Source organism: Urocitellus parryii, unplaced genomic scaffold, assembly GCF_045843805.1.
Source record: "Urocitellus parryii isolate mUroPar1 unplaced genomic scaffold, mUroPar1.hap1 Scaffold_59, whole genome shotgun sequence".
Classification (NCBI taxonomy): Eukaryota; Metazoa; Chordata; class Mammalia; order Rodentia; family Sciuridae; genus Urocitellus; species Urocitellus parryii.
The window spans coordinates 1540399-1560948 of NW_027554094.1; the positions used below are offsets into that span (position 1 = coordinate 1540399).

The 20550-nt window shown below is 35.3% G+C and overlaps 1 non-coding gene and 1 pseudogene across 1 annotated transcript; both read left to right on the forward strand.

Annotated features, from left to right (window-relative positions):
• The first annotated feature begins 1076 nt into the window (after positions 1-1076).
• LOC144252792 (F-actin-capping protein subunit alpha-1-like) lies at positions 1077-19222 on the forward strand (annotated as a pseudogene).
• Trnaa-agc (transfer RNA alanine (anticodon AGC)) lies at positions 15885-15957 on the forward strand. The gene has a single exon. It is a non-coding gene; the product is annotated as a tRNA-Ala (tRNA).
• Positions 19223-20550: the final 1328 nt, after the last annotated feature.

Genomic DNA, 20550 nt, shown 5'->3' on the forward strand with positions numbered 1-20550 from the left:
ACTAAGGCTTACTCCTGTGAACTTGTCTATGAACTTATGTCTTACAGTTGCTTCTCTATATCATCTTATCTTATTCCTATAATCTATAACCTATGCCTATGACATTGATTATTTTGACCAGTTCACACCACAGCAGAACTGGCCACAGGGCCCAGAGCACTTATCCTCTGTGAGTCTGAAACAGTCCCTGAAAAGTTCCCCAGAGGCCGAATCCATGGCCACACTCAGTCTGGCCACAGCCTGGTCCACTCTGTTGCAGGTATGCTCCATGTGGGGCCTCTCCAGGCAGCGCGGGCTGAGTCTCTGCATCTGCGCCCTGAAGCTTGGCTTCCCCCCAGAGCTCTGCGTGGCTGTCCAAGGGTGGCTCATCCTGTGCATGTCCCAGTGGCATGCTCCTGCCCTCTGCGCGTTCAGTCTGTGGCATTGGCCTTCTAGAGGTGACACAGGTGGGCCATTGCCTGTCTGGAGTGCAGGGACAGGGCTAGGAGCAAAGGAGCTGCTGCCTCCACTCACAGCCCGCCTTGGCCTGCACAGGAATCAGAAAGGAGGGGAAGCCCGTGGGACACTTTTGGGGCTGGGGGCCCAGAAAAAGCAGGAGTCCAGCTCTGCGGAATACAGGGCCCTGCAGGCGGCTGGAGTTCAGGGTTCCCGCGCTTCCTGGGAGGCGAGGGCCAGTTGGGCGCAGGAAGAACCCCTGAGCTCCTTGGCCACAGTCACGGCCCAGGCTGGAGGCGGTGGCCTGCGACACATGTGGCCTGCGCTCTGCCTGTGTGGCTACCGGCCTGCCGCGGCTTGGCCACCTTCCTAGCCCAGCTTGGCCCACGGGCTGCCCCAGCTCCACTGTGGTTACCTTGGCCACGCAGCTGGCACAGCGGAGGTCGGAAATCTTCAGCAAAGAGAACCATCAGAAATGGTGGGGTTTGCTGGTCCTGGGCCTCCAGAAGGTCAGTGCTGGGCCGGCAGCCACCAGAGACCTGGGGGAGGGACCTGGCTAGCCCACAGAGGGCGGGGTGCCTGTCCATCCCTGAAGTCCTACAGGAAGCAGGGTCCACCCTGCTCTCAGCCAAGGCTCAGCCATGTCCCCGTGGCTGGCAGCAGGGACTCTGCTGCCTGTTGGTCCTGGAGGGCATTTTCTCGATTTGGTATGTTTTGTTTTGATTTTTGGGCGGGTCCTGGAAGGAAGGGTTGGTTGTGGTTATAAAACTGGATTGAGTTCGCAGTCCTTTCTCAAACTCTGCTGTGATCCATCTGTTGTCCCCAGGAGGGATTCAGAAGAGAAAAAGACTGCACCTGGAATATAATTCTTCATACATTAAATTCCTAGAAAAGGAAGGCAGTAGTGTGTTTTAAAGGTAAAAACATTTTCTCAGGCATTCCGAATTTCAGATTTTCTAATGTCCTGATTCTTAAAAGTGAGCATTGGCTCCCTTAGGGCAAATTTCAAGTCATGCTTTTTAAAACATTGGGTGGAATGATTGTCATCTCATTGGTGCACCAGGTTCTAAAGTATTAAACTGATCTTCTGACATGTGTAGTCCAATTCTGTAAGGAGACGAAATCAATGTGGAAGTGTGCTGAGTGGTGGTAATGAACTCTGACCTGAATTAAAAGCAAAGGGAGAAATGCTTAGATAGTACTTCTATCATGAAGTGTGAGTTCAGTTACCAGGTAGGTCTATGTTGTTGGCAGCATAAAGCAATATACGCCCATTACTACTTTGTGGTAGCCAATAGTATTTAAGTGTAGGTAGTATTGACAAATCATCTTCATGTTCAGGTCCATATTTGTTTTTTTCAGGATATGTTAGAGCAAAACCAGGACTAGCATCTAATCCTTGTCCTTTGCTTTAGTCCTATTAGGTAGCATTCATATGTTGTGCTTGTTTTCTAGGTGCTTGGCAAATATTATATTGTTGAACTCAACAATTGTGGTATACCCTTTGCTTATAAAATATGTGTAAGAAAATTTGACCATTTTAGTGAAGTATAAAAACAATTTCTATTAATTTATTATTAATTTTTAATAGAATTAATGTACATTCCCACAGAAACATTTTAAATACCTTGGGAAATTTTTGGTGAAGTACTTTATATTATATTCAGTTTTACCCTATTTGGGACATTGTCACATGCACGTTTGTATTGCCTGCTAAGAGTTGCAGGCATTATAGCTCTTAAGTTGCTCAAGATTGGCTCTGGAGGAAGTCTTTGATTAGAAAATTACCTTGTTTTCTTATTTGTATAGTTTTCTATGTTTTGATTCTCAAACTCTCTACCAGTTTTCCAAATATTCTCCCAAGATTTTTAGTTCCCTCAGTCATTGAATCAATTTTCTTTTTCTTGAGACAGTTTCTCCCAGGGCATTCTGACCTGACTGTGGACTGGTGATATTTCTATTTTTCTGACCTAAATGTGGACTGGTGATATTTTTGTAATTTCCATTCATTTCATTCTGGGCATTCTTTTGGCCATTCTTCCATAATGGTTCCTTCATTTCTTATATTCCAGATTTTTCATTTATTGGTATTTATATTCATTTTACAATAGCAGAACTCACATAAGCTTAATGAGAAAGAATATATGGGAGATAAGATTTATTATCTTGGTATACAAAGGAGTATGTTACTATGACATGTTGTTGATAATTTGTTTGAATGTTGAATTCTGTTTTGGAAATTAGTGTTGCTTAGCTTTTAGTATTACTATTACAGTCTGGAATAATCTCACTGGTACTCCTACCTCACTCTTCTTCTGAGAACCTGGTGTTATGGGTGTATTCTGCTATACCCTTACAGAATTTGAAATTTGTCCTTTTTTCTTTGAACTGGGTACTACAATGACCATTTAGACTTATTTTTGATAACTTTACCCTTCTTTTTTCTTTGCCCGATGATTCTTTTTTAAGTCCTCTTTATGGTGAATTGTAACTCAATCAGAAAATGCATATAAATAAAAAATATACAATTTACAGAACACTAGTATTTAACCATCACTGAGCATAATGTGTGTTGAAGTTAGCACAGTGTCAACACTTTTCTCATCATACCACTTTTATGGTAGTGACTGCTTTTTTTATAATTTTCTCATCCAATCAGGTGTTCCTAAATACCATAATTAGGTTTTTCTCATCTTGAACTTTTTAAATAGATTAGAATGAATTCAATCATATGTGTTTTTATTTTTTAATCTGGCTTCATTATGTTAATAATATTTTGAAGATAGATCCATGTTTTATTACTACTGTTATTTTTTGCTACATGTTGTATGAATATGCCACAATATATTATTACACTCTAGTGAAAATTTCCAGTTTGGGAAATATAACTAATAATGTTACTTACAATCCTCCTGGTGCATGTCTTCAAGTATACGTGTGAGTAATGTCTCTGAAATAGTGATATGTAGTAGAATATAATGTGATATATATATATATATATATATATATATTAATTTTTTTCTAAGCTACACTTAAATGTAAGTAGACAGAGATAAAGTTGATTTTAATGATATATTTTATTCAGCCTAATAAATATATAGTCATTGCAACACATGATAGATTAAAAAATTAAGATATTTGCCATTTTTATACTAAATATTTTAATTCTGGCCTGTGTTTTATACTCTTTAAATCCTGTATCAATTCGGTGGAGCTACATTGTAGATGTGCATTATCCATATTTGACCAATGTCTACTGTATTAAATGCTTAACTGTAAAGAATATATATGTATATGTTCATGATGGGACACATTCTGACAGATTAATTGTTAGATGATTTTGTCCTTATTTGAACATCATAAATAATACATACACAAACCTAGATAATATTAGATAATCACATACTGTGGCCCACTGTGGCCTGTTATTGCATACTATTTTATAGTACTTGCCATTTTTGGTTTTTAAGAGATGGGGTCCTACTTTGACTGTCACCAATCCCCTGGATTAAAGCAATCTTCTTGCTTTAGCAGTCCTCCTTCCTCGGTTTCCAAAATGCTGTGACTATATGTGGATAACACCACACCTGTATATGCACTTTTAAAATAAGTAGCGAGGCTCCAAAATAAAAAAAAAATTATGGAAGAGCAAATATACAAATGAATAACATAGATGCTCATTATAATTATCAAATGTCATTCACTTTTCAGAATTGTATGTGCTATACTTTGATATGACTGGAAGAACTGTAAGTTTGTTTATACTAACGTCACCACAAACACATGAGTATCATGTTATTGTCAAGACAGCTATGACTTCATTATGTATTAAGGATTTTTTTCAGTTAGATTATGATCTTTTTTGGTGGTACTAGGGATTAAAGCCAAGGGTTCTCTACCTCCAAGCTACATGTACAGGCTTTTATTATTATTACTTTAAGAAAATTAAAATATTTTCTTGCTAAGCTGCCTAGGCTGGTTTCAAAACTTCAGTCCTCCTATTAGCTCGAATTGTAGGTGTGCACCACTGCACCTGGATAGCTCCATTATAATCTTATGGGATCACTGTCATATATGTGATCTGTTGCTGATTAGAATCTCATGTGACTAACGTATGTATGAAATGGTGAATTTGAGCCATTTAATGCTCCAATAGCAGTGTAAGAAAGTTCCTATTGCTCCAAATTATCATCAATATTTGATAATAATTTTGCTGACTGGTTAGTGGGTAATAGTTTTCAATATTGTCTGAGTTGCATTTCCTTATTTCCTAAAGAGTTAGAGCACCTTCGTATGTATATTGGCTATTTAAATGTCATCTGTTGTGAAGTGCTTGTATTTTTTCCTTTATTTTGTAGGACATAGATCAAACCCAGGCCTTTCTCATGCTAGGCAAACACTCTACTACTGAGCTGTAAACCCTATGCATACCCCCATCTTCTTCTATTAGGGTTTTGATACTTTTCTTCCTATTGAAGGGTTAGGCGTTCTTCGTATATTCTGTATATGAATCATTTTGTCATATGTGTCACATCCATCTCCACTTCTGCAACTTAATTTTTTTCTTCTTTGAGGTGGCTTTTGATGAATCTTAGTTACATGTAGTTAAAGTGTGGTACCCCTTCCCTGTATGATTAATAACTTATGTATTCTATTTAAGAAGTCTTTTTTCTACCTAAGGTCATAAAAATACATGTTTACATTACCAGAACTTTAATAAATATGTTTAGTTAATAGGTATGAAAGCCTGCAAGTATTGATTTTTATGTTGAATATGAAGTAGGGATTGAGGTTGAATTTTTTTTTTCATATAGGTGTCTTTAATTGTTCAGTATCATTCATCCACTTTACCCCAATTCTCCACTGTCTACACTCTCCCATACTCTAATGTCACTTGTTGTAAGACAAGGGTATAAATGATCTTGCTTCTGAACAATCTAATCTGTTCCATTGATATATTTCTCTATCCTTATGCCAATATATTAATTTCTGCAGGTTTATAATAAATTATAACAATTAGAGGAGCAAGTACTTGTGCTTCTTTAAAGATTATGTTACTGATTTTCTTAACCTTTTGAATCTCCTATGTTATTTTTAAATTATCTTGTCAATACAGGCTGCTTAATTTGATTGTAATTTTGCTAACTTCTTGTGGGGAATTAACATAGCCCTTCAGAAAATATTAAATCTGATAATCACAAAAATAGTATCTTGTTCTTAGAACTTCAATTTCTCTTAAGAGTATATTTCATGATGGGACACATTCTGACAGATTAATTGTTAGATGATTTTGTCCTTATTTGAACATCATAAAGAATACATACACAAACCTAGATAATATTAGATAATCACATACTGTGGCCCACTGTGGCCTGTTATTGCATACTATTTTATAGTAAACTTGAGGGTCTTCTTATTTTATATTATTTAGTCCAAACTACATGATATTTTATTCTATTATAAGAGCTATTATTTGAAAATTTTATTTCTTAGCTTTGTAGCTGGTACATAAAAATGAAAGTTTACTTTTCATGAATTCAAATAATTTATCTGTATGACAGGTGTATCTTGTATTGGAGCATTATTCTGGTGTCTCTAGATAAGCTAAATTAATAGTATGCACACACAAATAGAGACATTTAAAAATACATTTACTATAAGGGAATTGGTTCATGCATTTATGGAGGCTAAGACATCCAAAATCTGTATTTGACAAGTTGGAGACCTATAATTATATAGTTCCAGTCTGAGTCTTAAAGCCAGAGTGAGGCACTTTCTTGAGAGCTCATGGTCTGAGTTCCAGTGAGAGTCATAATCCAAATGCAGAAGACTGACATCTCACTTCAAATACAATCAAACAGAGAAAAATTTCTTTATTACTCAGTCTTTAAGTCTATTCAGATCTCTAGTAGATTAGATGAGGCCACCCACATTGGAGAGGGCATGTTGCTGTACTAATTAATTTTGCCAATTTAAATGTTTATTTTTTACTAGAATAACCCTCAGATACTCAGACACAATATATAACCAAATATCTAGGTACCTAAAATCAGCTATCACAAGGCACAATAAGATTAACTACAAATTACTTTCTTCCTTTCAAATTCTACAACTAAAAATATAAAATCTGTTGATTTTAACAAAAGTAACTGTTTAAGAAAATGCTCATATCAAAGAATAATGGTTAAACAATAATGAGTTAATTATTTATCTCAGCAAGTTAGCAAAAGAACAGAAAAACAGAAGAAATAATAAAAATGAAGCAGAAATAAATGAAACATTCAATTGATATCAATGAAGTCAAGAGATGATTCTTGGAAAAATTAATAAGATAGATAAACTTCTGAGGTACTAAATCAAGAAATAGATGGACATACAAGTAACTAATATTAGCAATGAGAGAAGGGAGTTAATTATAGCTTTTAAGACTTATTTATTATATAAGAGGCTATAATGTTTTGTTAACGTTAAATGTTTTTGCAATAACTTTTTTTCAAGGAAAGTCCACTCAGGAAATGGTAAATCCTAAATCATAAGCCATTCATTAATTGGTATTCGTTGGTTTCATAGTGGGTCCATGATCCAGATATGAGGGAGAATGTTGTGCTAAATTTTGAGAGTTTAAATGAAAGAGTCAACTTCATGCTTTTTCTTTGTAGGCTGACTTTAATTACCAACAGAATTTTAAAAATAACTATGAGATTATTAAAGATTTCAGGGATTTTTTTGTTTATTTCTTGGTCATTGGTACTGATATCCTTTTAATACCATGTCATAAAACGTTTAATACTTGCATTCAGTTATCAAGTACTGATAAGTCACCTAATATATAATAGGCAATGTTACTTATGGTATTTCGTATATCCAAAAAAAAAAAAAAGGGTTCAGCATTATTATATGATGACAGTGAGCAACATATAACATTATAAAACTTGAGTAGCATCTACTTAAAAAAGCATCTGTATGATTTGTGTAGTAGTATGTTTTTTTCAGAGGCACCTTTATTGCTGGGATTTTTTACCTGGTGGCAGTATTAATTGGCTTCAAAGTATCCATGATTTTTTTAATTGTACACAAATACACACACACAGACACACACACACACACACACACACACACTTTTTGGTTTTAGGAAGAAGAGTACTCAATGGCTGTGGGCTCACTTGGTCCAGCCAAAGCCCACTGAAGAGCTGAGGAGGTTGTGGTGACAAAGTCAAAAAGAAGCTTCTGGTGACCAGTTTCACAGAAGTTGTTCCACGTTATTATTGCATAGGGAAGCCTTTTATGCATAGTCTGTTACCTAGTAAATTTAGCTGAGGGCCATAATAATCCGGTGAGCAAGCAACACACTTACAAGTGGCATCCAATGGGCTGAAAGTTCACTGGCAAAAAGCAGAAAGAAAAGGAACACAATGTGCACGTGAGAGTAGCCAGGTTACCATGGTGATGGGGCGGGTTGTGGTTGGTGTTCCGAACCACAAATATACAGACCAGTGAGTGGAGCCCTATGATCCTGCGCAAAGGAAAGTAGGCTTATTTCCAGCTTACATGCCCAACAAATGGCCTTTTCACATATTTTCAAAAGATCCAAAAAATATATGAAAAAATACACCCATTAGATAGACTATGCCTGACACGTAGTTGAGATGATAGAAACCAAAGCAGATGTATATTAAGTGCTAAATAAATTTATGTCTTGATTTTCAAAGTTTTTAAAAATATTCTACACATTAGGAAATTATTTTCTCTTTCTGCTGATACTAGTGTTTATCTTTGACAAGAGAGAGAGAGAGAGAGAGAGAGAGAGAGAGAGAGAGAGAGATGCCCCTAATATGAAGAGAGAAAATCAAAAGATCTTAAAAATTTTTCAGCTGTCTCTAATTCTTTTTAGTAAGAATAACAGGAGAGGGCTGGGGATGTGGCTCAAGCGGTAGCGCGCTCGCCTGCCATGTGTGCGGCCCGGGTTCAATTCTCAGCACCACATACAAACAAAGATGTTGTGTCTGCCGATAAATAATAAATATTAAAAAAAATTCTCTCTCTCTTTCCCTCTCTCACTCTCTCTTTCAAAAAAAAATTTAAAAAAAGAATAACAGGAGACATTTTTATTCAATGGGGAAATAAAAGCATTCATACTGAAATGTAGGCTACTTTAAGTTCCTTTAGGAATTTGCTATTTGGAAAATAGGAGATTTTTTACCTTTATATATTTTTAAATGTTCAGTATAGTGACTCTGAAAATTTTGCATAAAGTATAGGAAAGAGAATACCAAAGTGTTCAAAAGTACTTACATAAATATTAAACCAAGAAATGATGGGTGTTTAGGTGGGGGGCAATTTATAGGATAAAGTTGACTTACCATAAGTATAATATTTTCATAAGAATAAAAATGAGACTTGGAAAAAATCAATATGAAAGAGAAATTTGACTTAATGAAAAACTGCTTTCCTCAATTTTATTTATTTGTTTTGCAAAATGTGATAACTATATTTTTTATAGTTAGTCATAATTTTAATTCTTTTTTGGAAGGTCTTAATTACAGAGCATGGTGACCTGGGTAATAGTCAGTTTTTAGATCCAAGAAACAAAATTTCCTTTAAGTTTGATCACTTATAGAAAGAAGCAAAGTGACCCTCAACCAGAGGAAGTAGATGGAGGTTTGAAGTCTTGGAGAGAATCCTATGACAATGCTTTAAGAGCCTATGTGAAAGATCATTATTCCAATGGCTTCTGTACTGTTAAGTAACTGTCTGCCTATTTCATTATCAGAGTGTTATATTTCTTACATTTACCTTATCACTTGGGAACTTTGGCCAACCAAACATCACTTCTTTCTTAGTTATGGTCTCTGTATTTTATTCCCTAAATCTTTTTTTTATATTTTTTAGTTGTCAGTGGGCATTTATTTATTTATTTATTTGTGTTGCTGAGAATCAAACCCAGTTCCTCACACATACTACAAGCGTTCTACCACTGAGCCACAACCACAGCCCCCTAAACCATTTTTGAACGGAGTATAAATATATGAAAAATTTCTTTATAAAATCACAATGCATAATAATTTTAAATTTCTATATGTTCTATTTCATATTTATCTTATTTACTTATGAAAAATATTGCCTTCCTTCAAAAATTAAGTTTTTAAATAATTTAACATAGACTTAGGAAAAAATGTTAAAATTGTTGGGAGATCTATTGTCCACATTTGTGTCTTTTTGGCATAGGCATTTATATAAAAAAATTACTTCTGCATAGTTAAGATATTTTTCACTAGATAATCAAAACTGTTTTGAAATAAACACTTTTAGAAATCCAGAGTAATTTTATTTTTATTTTTTACTATCTCTTGGGCTCTAACAGATAAATTTGGCTCTAACATGATTTCCCCTTTATAATATTGTGACAAGAAAGATATGTATAGAATGTTTAATTTTTTATTTGTTTGTTTGTTTGTTTTGGTGGTGCTGTGAATTGAACCTAGGGTTTTGTGCATGTGAAACAAGAACTCTACCAGCTGAGCTGTAACACCAGCCTCAGAATGTTTAATAATTTTTTATTATTGTATTTTAAACTTATATCAATTAATAAAATCATGATGTTTTGAAATAGGTATACACTGTGGAATGTCTAAATTGAGCTAATTAACATTCTCATTTTTTAATGAGAATGCTGAAAATCTAATCTCTAAGCAATTCTCAAAAACAATACATTAACTTGAATATTTAAAATATGTGATGATGATGAGTTAAATGGCAATATAGAAAGTTAGTTAAGAGCACTTACATTTAAACTTTAATAACTGGTATGCGTCTTAGCCCTGCCACCTAACTAGCTGTGTGACCTTAGGTAAATGACTTAATAGTTTTATGTCTGTTTTCTCATTTGAAATGGAAATAGTTCTTACCACATAGTATTGATGTGAAGATTAAATGAGTTAATGATGCATTTACAGTGCTTAAAACAGTGGCACAACATAAGCCCTGCCTAAATGGTAGATAACATTATTATTTTATTTATTTATTTGTTTGTTTGTTTGTTTGTTTGTTTAATAAAGGAGAAAACCCATCTTGGTGGATACCAGTACAGAATTCTTTTTGGAACCCAGTATTGCAGTGGGAGACTTGATACACTTCCTTTTAGAAATTGGCTTTTCGTTCCTAAATATACTTTCAATTTGTCATTTGTTATCTATTCAAAGTTTGTCATTCCCCATTCTTAATTTGGAGAGTTTCAATGGCAAATAACCTCAGGGATCTTTTTTCATTTCTCTTTGCTATCAAATGAGCAACAAAGTGCTGGAATTTTTCTAATGGTGTCTACTGTACACTAGTTTTCTATATTCTTAGCTGTCTTGCTTAGTAATCTATTTTAGTAATTTCAACTCATTATTAACTATCACATTTTCTATGTGGCATTTTTCAGACAATTCTTATTTGTCCTAGATGGGCATCTAATCCCCAACGTTTTATTAGGTGTGAGTCTGACATAAAATCTTTTTCTCTTCCCTCCACACTGAAAAACTTTTCTCTTATACTTGAATTTGAGAAAGAAAGGTTCTTACTCTTGGTTTCATACTATCCTGTGTACTTTAAGACAATTTTATATGACTTTGTTTTTTCTTCTTATATAGTTCTCATTACTTAGAAATGTTCTTATTTTTCCTGTACTTAATGGAGATAAAACTTTAATCATGATAATTCCTCTGAGTTGTTTCTGTTCATCTTGCTGTTTCTCCTCTGTTTTCTTCCTTACCCTCCAAATCATTGGGCCTTCTTCCCCTACTAGTGCCATGTTCTCATTACTCATCCACTTATGAGCCTTTGAATTTTACTTTAGTCTCCATCCTATAGAAAGTGCTCTCTGAGAGTATTAATGGTTCCTGAATCACTTGATCCAGTGAACATTTTTGTGGTCCTTGACTTCTACTGCTGTTTCATACTGAGCCCAGAAAATAGAAATGATATTTTGCTTAGACTTCCATTATCAATACCTATTAATTCTTTTTACTTTGTCTCTAATTTTCTAATATCCAAAAACTTTTAAAATACACTTGAAAGTTCATAGCCCACTAAACATAGGGAAAGTAACACAGACTTAGTGTTAGAAAAACAATGTGTTTTGGTTTTATCTTCACCACTTATTCTCTTAAGAGACCTTGGACAGTGAACTAACTTCAGCTTTACCTTTTGTGGATAATAAACATGCCTTTTCTTTTATTTTGTTGTAGATTTTCCCAGTTTTATTCGAGCAAATAGAAAATAATATGGGAAAACATATTATGTGAACTCTAAAATTCAATGGCTTCTTTGCATTCCTCTAGTAATTGTTTCCATTTATTTATACTGTAAGGAAGAGTTGGTGTTTCTGTAACTACTGGCTAGACATTTCCATCTAGATTTCCCAGTTTGTCATTGATACCACCATCTTCCAATCATTCAGATGTACAAATACTTTGGCCCTTCCTTTTTTTTTGTTTGTCCATTTGTTTGTTTAACCTTTTAGTTACAATATATTGCTAAACTTATGCATTATGTCTGGAACCCTTCCTTTTCATTACCATTTGATACTACCCTAGATTATGACCTAAATTAATTTATGTGGTCTTCTAACCAGCCTCCAGCTTTTCTTCCCTTTTTTCCTGTATAGCAGAATTGGTCATTCTCCAAAAATAATAGTGCTGGTCATATTCTCCCAATATAATAGTTTTGGTCATGTTGTTTTACTATCTTTCTGCTTCCTGTAGAATGAAATCTAAAGTTTTTACTTATATATACTACTGTATGTTCTAAATCTACCATTTTGTCTCCCACTAGTCTACTTTACACATACCCTGTAACCTGAAGACCTAATTGACATTCACTTAACAAACCCTTGATTTCATGCCTGAACTGTTTACTGGTCTTTATTCTCAGTCTCTGCTTATCAGAATCTTATCTGCTTTGTAAAGCTCAGCTTAAATGGAAACCTCCATTAAACTCTAAGCCAGGAGCAATATTTTCCTCTATTCATTGTACCTCTGTCTCTGTTAGAATTTAACAGAATTTAGGGCTGGGGTTGTGGCTCAGAGGTAGAGTGCTTGCCTAGCATGTGCAGGGCACTGGGTTCGATCTTCAGCACCACATAAAAAGAATAAAATATGGGTATTGTGTCCACTACAACTAAAAATATATATATATATAAAGAATTTAACAGGATCTGGTTGTGAGTGCTATGTTTTGCTTATTCTATCTGTCTCAAGGATTTAACACACTGCTTATGTGCATTGTCTGGCGTTTAGATTAATTGTGTATTTCTAGTTTGATTTTTCCCCCAATAGGTTTATTCTAAAACTATAGATGTGCAACAGACTATCATGGCATGTATTGAAAGCCACCAGTTTCAGCCTAAAAACTTTCGGTAAGAAATAGATATTCTCTTCTGTTTGCATCTAATTATTTTGTAGAGAAATCAGCAATTTTTATCCATTTTGAGAATTTTTTTTTGCTGCAAACTGCACAGCAGTTAATTCAGATACCAGATCAGGTGATAAGGAGATGGAGACAATACAAATAGAGAAAAAGCATGGGCCCTGACAAGGGATGGACAACCCAGAGCCAGTTCACTATGTTCATTATATAGGTTTTAACCTCAAAAGGATTTATTGTAAGAAAGTTTCTTAAAGATAAACAGAACCAAAGTGGAGGGTATAAACAGCTCAATTAGAACTATCAGCTTGTGCCCATAATTCTCCACCTGTGGACAACTGTCATTAGAACCCAAGGTTAAGAACTGATAAGTCCCTGGCTAGCATGGAATTTCCCTTTGAACAGGGCATCACCACAGCACCTGGACAGTTTTAAATCTAGGCCTTTGCACAGAGAGTTCCCAGGAGGGACAGCTCAAGGATTATATAGTTCATTCACTGCTCCCAACATTTATTAATTTACATATATCCTAGTCTTTTTTATTTTTGAGACAGGATTTCACTAGGTTGCTGACGGTCTTGCTAAATTCCTGAGGTTAGCCTTGCACTTCTAATCCTCCTGCCTCAGCAAGGTAATTTTTTTATTTACAAGATTTTAGCTCTCCATCTATGAATTTAGACATTATTTAGATTCCTTCCAATTCTAATTTGGTTTGGGTTTTTTGTTTTGTTTTGTTTTGTTTTGTTTTCTCTCCAATATGTGAGACTGAACCAAGGGGTGCTTTACCACTGAGCTACATCCCTAGTTCTTGTTATTATTATTATTTTTTTTTTAATTTTGAGACAGGGTCTCACAAAGATGCTGAGGCTGGTCTTGAACTTGTAGTCCTTCTGTCTTAGTCTTGTGAGTTACTGAGATTACAAGAATGTGTCACCATACCCAGCTCCAATTCTAAGATTCTATAGCCATATCTTTTTAAAAACTACTTTTATATTGAGTGGGAACAAATGATTAATATAAAGTGCCCAGTTGAAATTATTGAATTTTACTTGGGTAAGGGTTAGTAATATTTGAGTTGATTATGTAACTCAGCAGCCTGTCCATTTTCAGAAGAACATACCATGAACAGAATGGGCATGGTTCACTTCAAAGCAAACTAAGAAAAAGTGGAAATCCAGATAATTTAGAAAAGGTTTATGGTCAGGCCACTTAGTTCCAGACTAGGTTTGAGTATGCCTTGGGTTTAACAAATTGGGAATGACTGGTCCCCTCCTCCCCAACCCCTCAAAAATTTTTTTCAACTTTTTGGCCTCAGTGGTAAATCACCTCTTTCTTGTACCTACTGCTGATTCTGCAGCACTGTATGTGTATGTTTTAATAGGAATGGTCATTGGAGATCAGAGTGGAAGTTCACTATTACACCACCTACAGCCCAGGTGGTTGGAGTACTCAGGATTCAGGTAAGATTCAAACATGTTCATTGATCATGGTAAAAAAAGTTTACATTTTTGGTTTGGGAGTATGACTCAGTGCTTGCCAAATATGCATAAGACCCTGGGTTCAATCTCCAGCACTGCCTAAATAAATAAAACTTCACATTTTAAAATAAACATGCGAGTTGGTCATTGTTGTAGAATTAAAATAAGTACTAAATTATATGTAGATGCAAAGAGAGGTGGATGGAAGTGAGTAGAATTAAAAGCTTTCCTGGGGAGGGAGTTAAACAGAGATCTATTTGGGGTTGATAAAGATAATTATGTAGAGAATACTATTTGCTGGTTATTTTCTTTTTTTATGTGGTGCTGAGGAGCGAACTCAGTGCCTCACACGTGCGAGGCAAGCTCTCTATTGCTGAGCCACAACCACAGCCCTGTTTCATACTTGTGTGTGTGTTCGGAGGCGGGGTGCTGGGGATTGAACCCAGGGTCTTATACATGCAAGGCAAACACTCTACCAACTAAGCTATATCCCCAGCCCTATACATATACACTTTTTAATACAGAATGTCTGGTCACACTTTGAGAGAAGGCTTACTTCATTTTTATTATCCTTTAAAAGTCACAATGAAAATTATTTGAAAGAGACAGTAAGATATTTAGGCCTACAAGACACAGTGGCACACACCTGTAATCCCAGTGGCTCAGGAGACTGAGATAGGAGGATCTAGAGTTCAAAGCTAGCCTCAGCAAAATCAAGGCTCTAAAAAATTCAGTGATTTATTTTATTAGCTACAGGGTCTTGCTGATTTCTTAGGGCCTTGCTAAATTGCTGAGTCTGACTTTGAACTCAAGATCCTTCTGCCTCACATTCCAGAGTTCCTGGGATTACAAGCATGTGCCGCTGCATCTGGCCTATGTCACACTTATTTTTATAGTGTATTTTCCCATCAAATATTTGGTTTTCAGTGATTTTCTTTTAAATCCCAATTAGGTTTTTCCTGCCAGTCAGATCTATGTACCTCCTGCATATTGATGATATTTGTATGGCCTTGTCTCACATATTAAGTATTAGGATCCATTAAAACTCCTTGGTTTTCAAAAAGAAACTAATTTTCCAGCTTTTTATTATTTTTAATATTTCTAAAGTGGGATCTTATTTATCTTTGTAGTCATAATGTCTGGCCCAGTGCCTGGAATCAAAAACATAAATGTTTTTTGTTTTTTTGTTTTTATTTGTTTTTAAATATTTTTTAATTGTTCATGGACTTTATTTTATTTATTTTTATGTGGTGCTGAGGATTGAACCCAGTGCTTCATGCATGCTAGGTGAGCACGCTACCACTGAGCCACAGTCCCACACAAATGTTTTTTGAACTTAAATTTTATCTGGTAAGGAAAGAGGTTTTGTTTCTTTTTTCTTTTGTACAAGATTGAACTCAGGTTCACTTTACCAATGAACTATATCCAGCCCTTTTTATTTTTTGAGACAAGGTCTCATTAAGTTGCTAATACTGGCCTCAAATTTTCCATCCTCTTGCATTAGCCTCTCAAGTCACTGGGATTACAGGAATGCACCAACAAGCCCAAAGAATTCTTAAATTGGGCTGGGGTTGTGGCTCAGTGGTAGAGCACTCGCCTAGCACGTGTGAGGCCCTGGGTTCGATCCCCAGCACCACATAAAAATAAATAAAATAAAGATATTGTGTCCAACTACAACTAAAAAATAAATATTAAAAAAAAGAATTCTTAAACTTAAACATTCTGTGAATTTTATGTTAATACCACTATGAATTATCATTGATTGTATTAATTATTCAGAATTGCTAAACATGGATTGTCAACTTAAAAGATAGCTTAAAGCATGAATCTGTGCATTAAGTAATAGGATTCTATATGAACTAAACATAAACATAAACTTGATCAAATACTTCATCACACAGGTTCACTATTATGAAGATGGCAATATTCAGTTGGTTAGTCATCAAGATGTACAAGATTTAGTAACTGTTTGGGTGAGTATACAATATTTAATGTCTTTTTCACTTTTGTCTTTTTTACTTTAAAATATTTTGTTTTGCTCTGGAGTGCAATCCATCCATTATTTGTTTTTGTTTTGTTTGTTTGTTTAGTTATATATGACAATAGAATGTATTTTGACTTTTACGTACCTGGAGTATAAATTCCCATTCTTGTGGTTGTATATGATGTGGAGTTACACTGGTCGTGTATTCATATATGAACATAGGAAAGTTATGTCTGATTTATTCTACTATCTTTCCCATTCTTAACTCTCCTCCCTTCCCCCTATTCCCAGTCCACTTCCTCCTCCAATTCAGTGAACCTCTGCCCACCCCCCCAGTTGTGAGTCAGCATCCACATATCAGAACACTTGGCCTTTCATTTTTTGGTATTGGCTTATCTCACTTAGCATGTTAGTCTCCAGTTCCATCCATTTACTGGCAAATACCATAAATTCATTCTTCTTTATGGCTGAGTATTATTCCATTATGTATATGTACTGTGTTTTCTTTATCCATTAATTTGTTGAAGTGCACCTAGGTTGGTTCCATAGCTTAGTTATTGTGAATTGAGCTGCCATGAACATTGATGTGGCCATGTCACTCTAGTATGCTGATTTTAAGTCATCTGGAACATTGCTGAGGAGTGGGATAACTGGGTCAAATGATGGTTCCATTCCAAGTTTTCTTAGGAATCTCCATACTGCTTTCCAGAGTGGTTGTACCAATTTGCAGTCCCAACAGCAATGTATGAGTATACCTTTTTCCCCACTAGGGACTGAACCCAGGAGGAGCACTTAACCACTGAATCATATCCCCACCCCCACCCCCTTTTTTTTTGAGACACCATCTCGATAAGTTGCTTAGGGCCTTGCTGAGTCTGGCCTCAAACTTGTGATCCTTCTGCCTCTGCCTTCCAGGTTGCTGGGATTATAGGCATGCACCACCACATATAGCAACATAGAAACATTTTTTTGTGGGTGATAACTAACTTTCCAAAGCAAAAGAAAAAAAATAAAAAGAATAACATTAATTTATGTCTTCACAAATTGTGTAATATCTGCCTTAATAAAAGACACTGGATTCTCATATCAGCTTCATACAGTCTGTAACCCTCACAGTGGTAAAGTCACTGCACATCATGAAGTTTGTATGAAACTGTATTGTAGAAGCATGAGAGTAAGAGTTGAAAAGGCAGGGCTGGGGTTGTGGCTCAGTGGTAGAGCATTTGCCTAGAATGTGTGAGGCACCAGGTTTGATTCCTGGCACCACATACAATAAACAAATAAAATAAAGGTATTGTGTCCATTTACAACTAAAAGAAATATTTAAAAAAAAGAGTGGAAAAGGCAGACATCAAGCTGGAATGTAACTTAGTGGCAGAGCACTTGCTTAGCAAGCAAAGGTCCTGGGGTGCGGCCCTCGGGGCATTGTTCATTTCATCTGTTTTTAAATATTTATTTTAGTTGTAGTTGAACACAACACATTTAAGTTCTGCACCTTGCCACCTTGCTCCTGGATAATATGATCTTTTATAGTTATCATTTGAACATTTTTCTTCTTAAAATTTATAGAAACAAATGTTAAGCTAGCAATATAAATTCATTTTCTCTTCTTTCTGATACTATTTTTGTGTGTATATATATATTGTATTTTACAAAAATTATGCTTTTACATGTATAGTCTCAACATAAATATAAAAAACAAGAGTCATTTGCAAATGATGTATTTCAACAAATATTAAAGATAAAAAGCAGATGGAGAAAGAGTGAAGGATATGGTGGGAAACTGGAAACAAATGTTTGCCTTGCACACAGGGCAATGACAGCAACAAGGAAATCACTTTTAATACAGGTTCTGAGTTCAGTATTTACAGGCAGCTGATAGCAAACACATTTGGATAGAAATTGTGGGTAAATTGAAAGGTATGTTTGTTAAAATAATGCAGAGAAATGAACTAAATAGAGTTAAAGCTCGAAGAAAAATGAATGTGCTCCCTGGAGCTGCATAACCCATATTCACATAGACAAAGTAATGTAAGCAGATTATTGACATGCCCTCTCCAAATCAAATTACAGACATAGCAGGGAAAACAAGCTATGTTAGCATTCTGTAACAGAATACAAGTGTTATCATACCAAAAAAAGACCTCCATTTAAAGGTAGGCATTGGGAAGAAAGGTCCCTGGAAGGGAAGTGATGATGATAATTGCGTTTCACAGAGGGGAACTACACTAATCTGTGTCAAAAAAGTTAGGAACAAATGTATTAGGAGTGTAATAGAAATCCATTATTTAGTGTATTTTCACAATCTCTCATGAATGACTCCCAAATCCTAAGAGCTATAAAAATGAGATTTCTTACCCCACCCCCAATGCATTGCATATAAAATTTACGTAATCTTAATTCACTTGCTGACAAAATTTGACCAAAATAATATGAAGCTAATGTTTCCTTTTGTTTATCACACTTGCTATGGATATTCATGCTTTCTGTTTCAGAAATATTTGTTGATTTTAATTATAGAGCCTGCTCCAAATCTACAGAAGATGTTACATATTCTATAGTATATAGTGTCTTTATGGTAATGTTTTCATAGTATCTAAATCATTCTAATTTCAAAATACATTTAACTTCAAAAGGGTTTGTAACAGGAAAGATGGATAAATATAAGTGAATATGTACTTGCATGGAAAAACAAACACCAAATTTAAGTGGAACTTAACATTTGCAAGGAAAGGAAGGAGAACGTGATACAAGTGTTACATTGGAGATTTATTAAATTGGGCGATGTTCACGTTTATTTATTATATTAATTTATATTCCTTCTCTCTAATAGTTCCAAATGATAGAAATTACCCCCAAAGAACTTAAGAATAGTGATGTAACCATACCCAGAGTACATGGAGGTGATGTGGCAGTTTAAATGCTTTAAATATTTTTGGTCATATCAGAAGACAATAGACAAGTGACTTCATTTTGATAAATTAAGAAGTTATACACACATGTTATTTTGAGGTGTGGATAATTAAATATACAAAAAGTAAGCTGGATGTCATTGCTTTTAAGAATTAGTAGTGCAATCAATCAATAAGTACATGAAAAAATGCTCACCATAGCTAGCAGTCAGAGAAATGCAAATCAAAACTACCCTAAGATACCATCTCACTCCAGTAAGATTGGCAGCCATTAGGAAGTCAAACAACAATAAGTGCTGGAGAGGATGCGGGGAAAAGGGCACTCTTGTTCATTGCTGGTGGGACTGCAAATTGGTGCAGCCAATTTGGAAAGCAGTATGGAGATTTCTTGGAAAGTTGGGAATGGAACCACCATTTGACCCAGCTATTCCCCTTCTAGGTCTATTCCCTAAAGACCTAATAAGAGCATGCTACAGGGACACTGCTACATCGATGTTCATAGCAGCACAATTCATGATAGCAAAATTGTGGAATCAGCCTAGATGCCCTTCAATAGATGAATGGATAAAAAAAATGTGGCATTAATACACAATGGAGTATTACTCTGCATTAAAAAATGACAAAATCATAGAATTTGGAGGGAAATGGATGGCATTAGAGCAGATTATGCTAAGTGGAGGTAGTCAATCTTTGAAAAACAAATACCAAATGACTCCTTTGATATAAGGGGAGTAAACAAGGACAGGGTAGGGACGAAGAGCTTGAGAAGAAGATTTACATTAAACAGGGATGAGAGGTGGGAGGGAAAGGGAGTGAGAAGGGAAATCGCATGGAAATGGAAGGCGATCCTCAGGGTTATACAAAATGACATATAAGAGGAAAGGAGGGGTAAGACAAGATAATACAAATGGAAGAAATGATTTACAGTAGAAGGGGTAGAGAGAGAAAAGGGGAGGGGAGGGGAGGGGAGGGGAGGGGGGATAGTAGAGAATAGGACAGACAGCAGAATACATCAGACACTAGAAACGCAATTTGTCAATCAATGGAAGGGTAACTGATGTGATACAGCAATCTGTATACGGGGTAAAGGTGGGAGTTCATAACCCGCTTGAATCAAACTGTGAAATATGATGTATTAAGAACTATGTAATGTTTTGAACAACCAACAATTAAAAAAAAAGAATTAGTAGTGGACTTGGAAGAGTAGAGTTACTTTTAAACATATTACTTTGATAATAAATTTAAAATGTAGTTTTAAAAAATGAACATTGATGTCTTTCAGATACATAGATGAATAACACTAATTTTTATTATTTTTGAGAAAGCTTCTATTCTT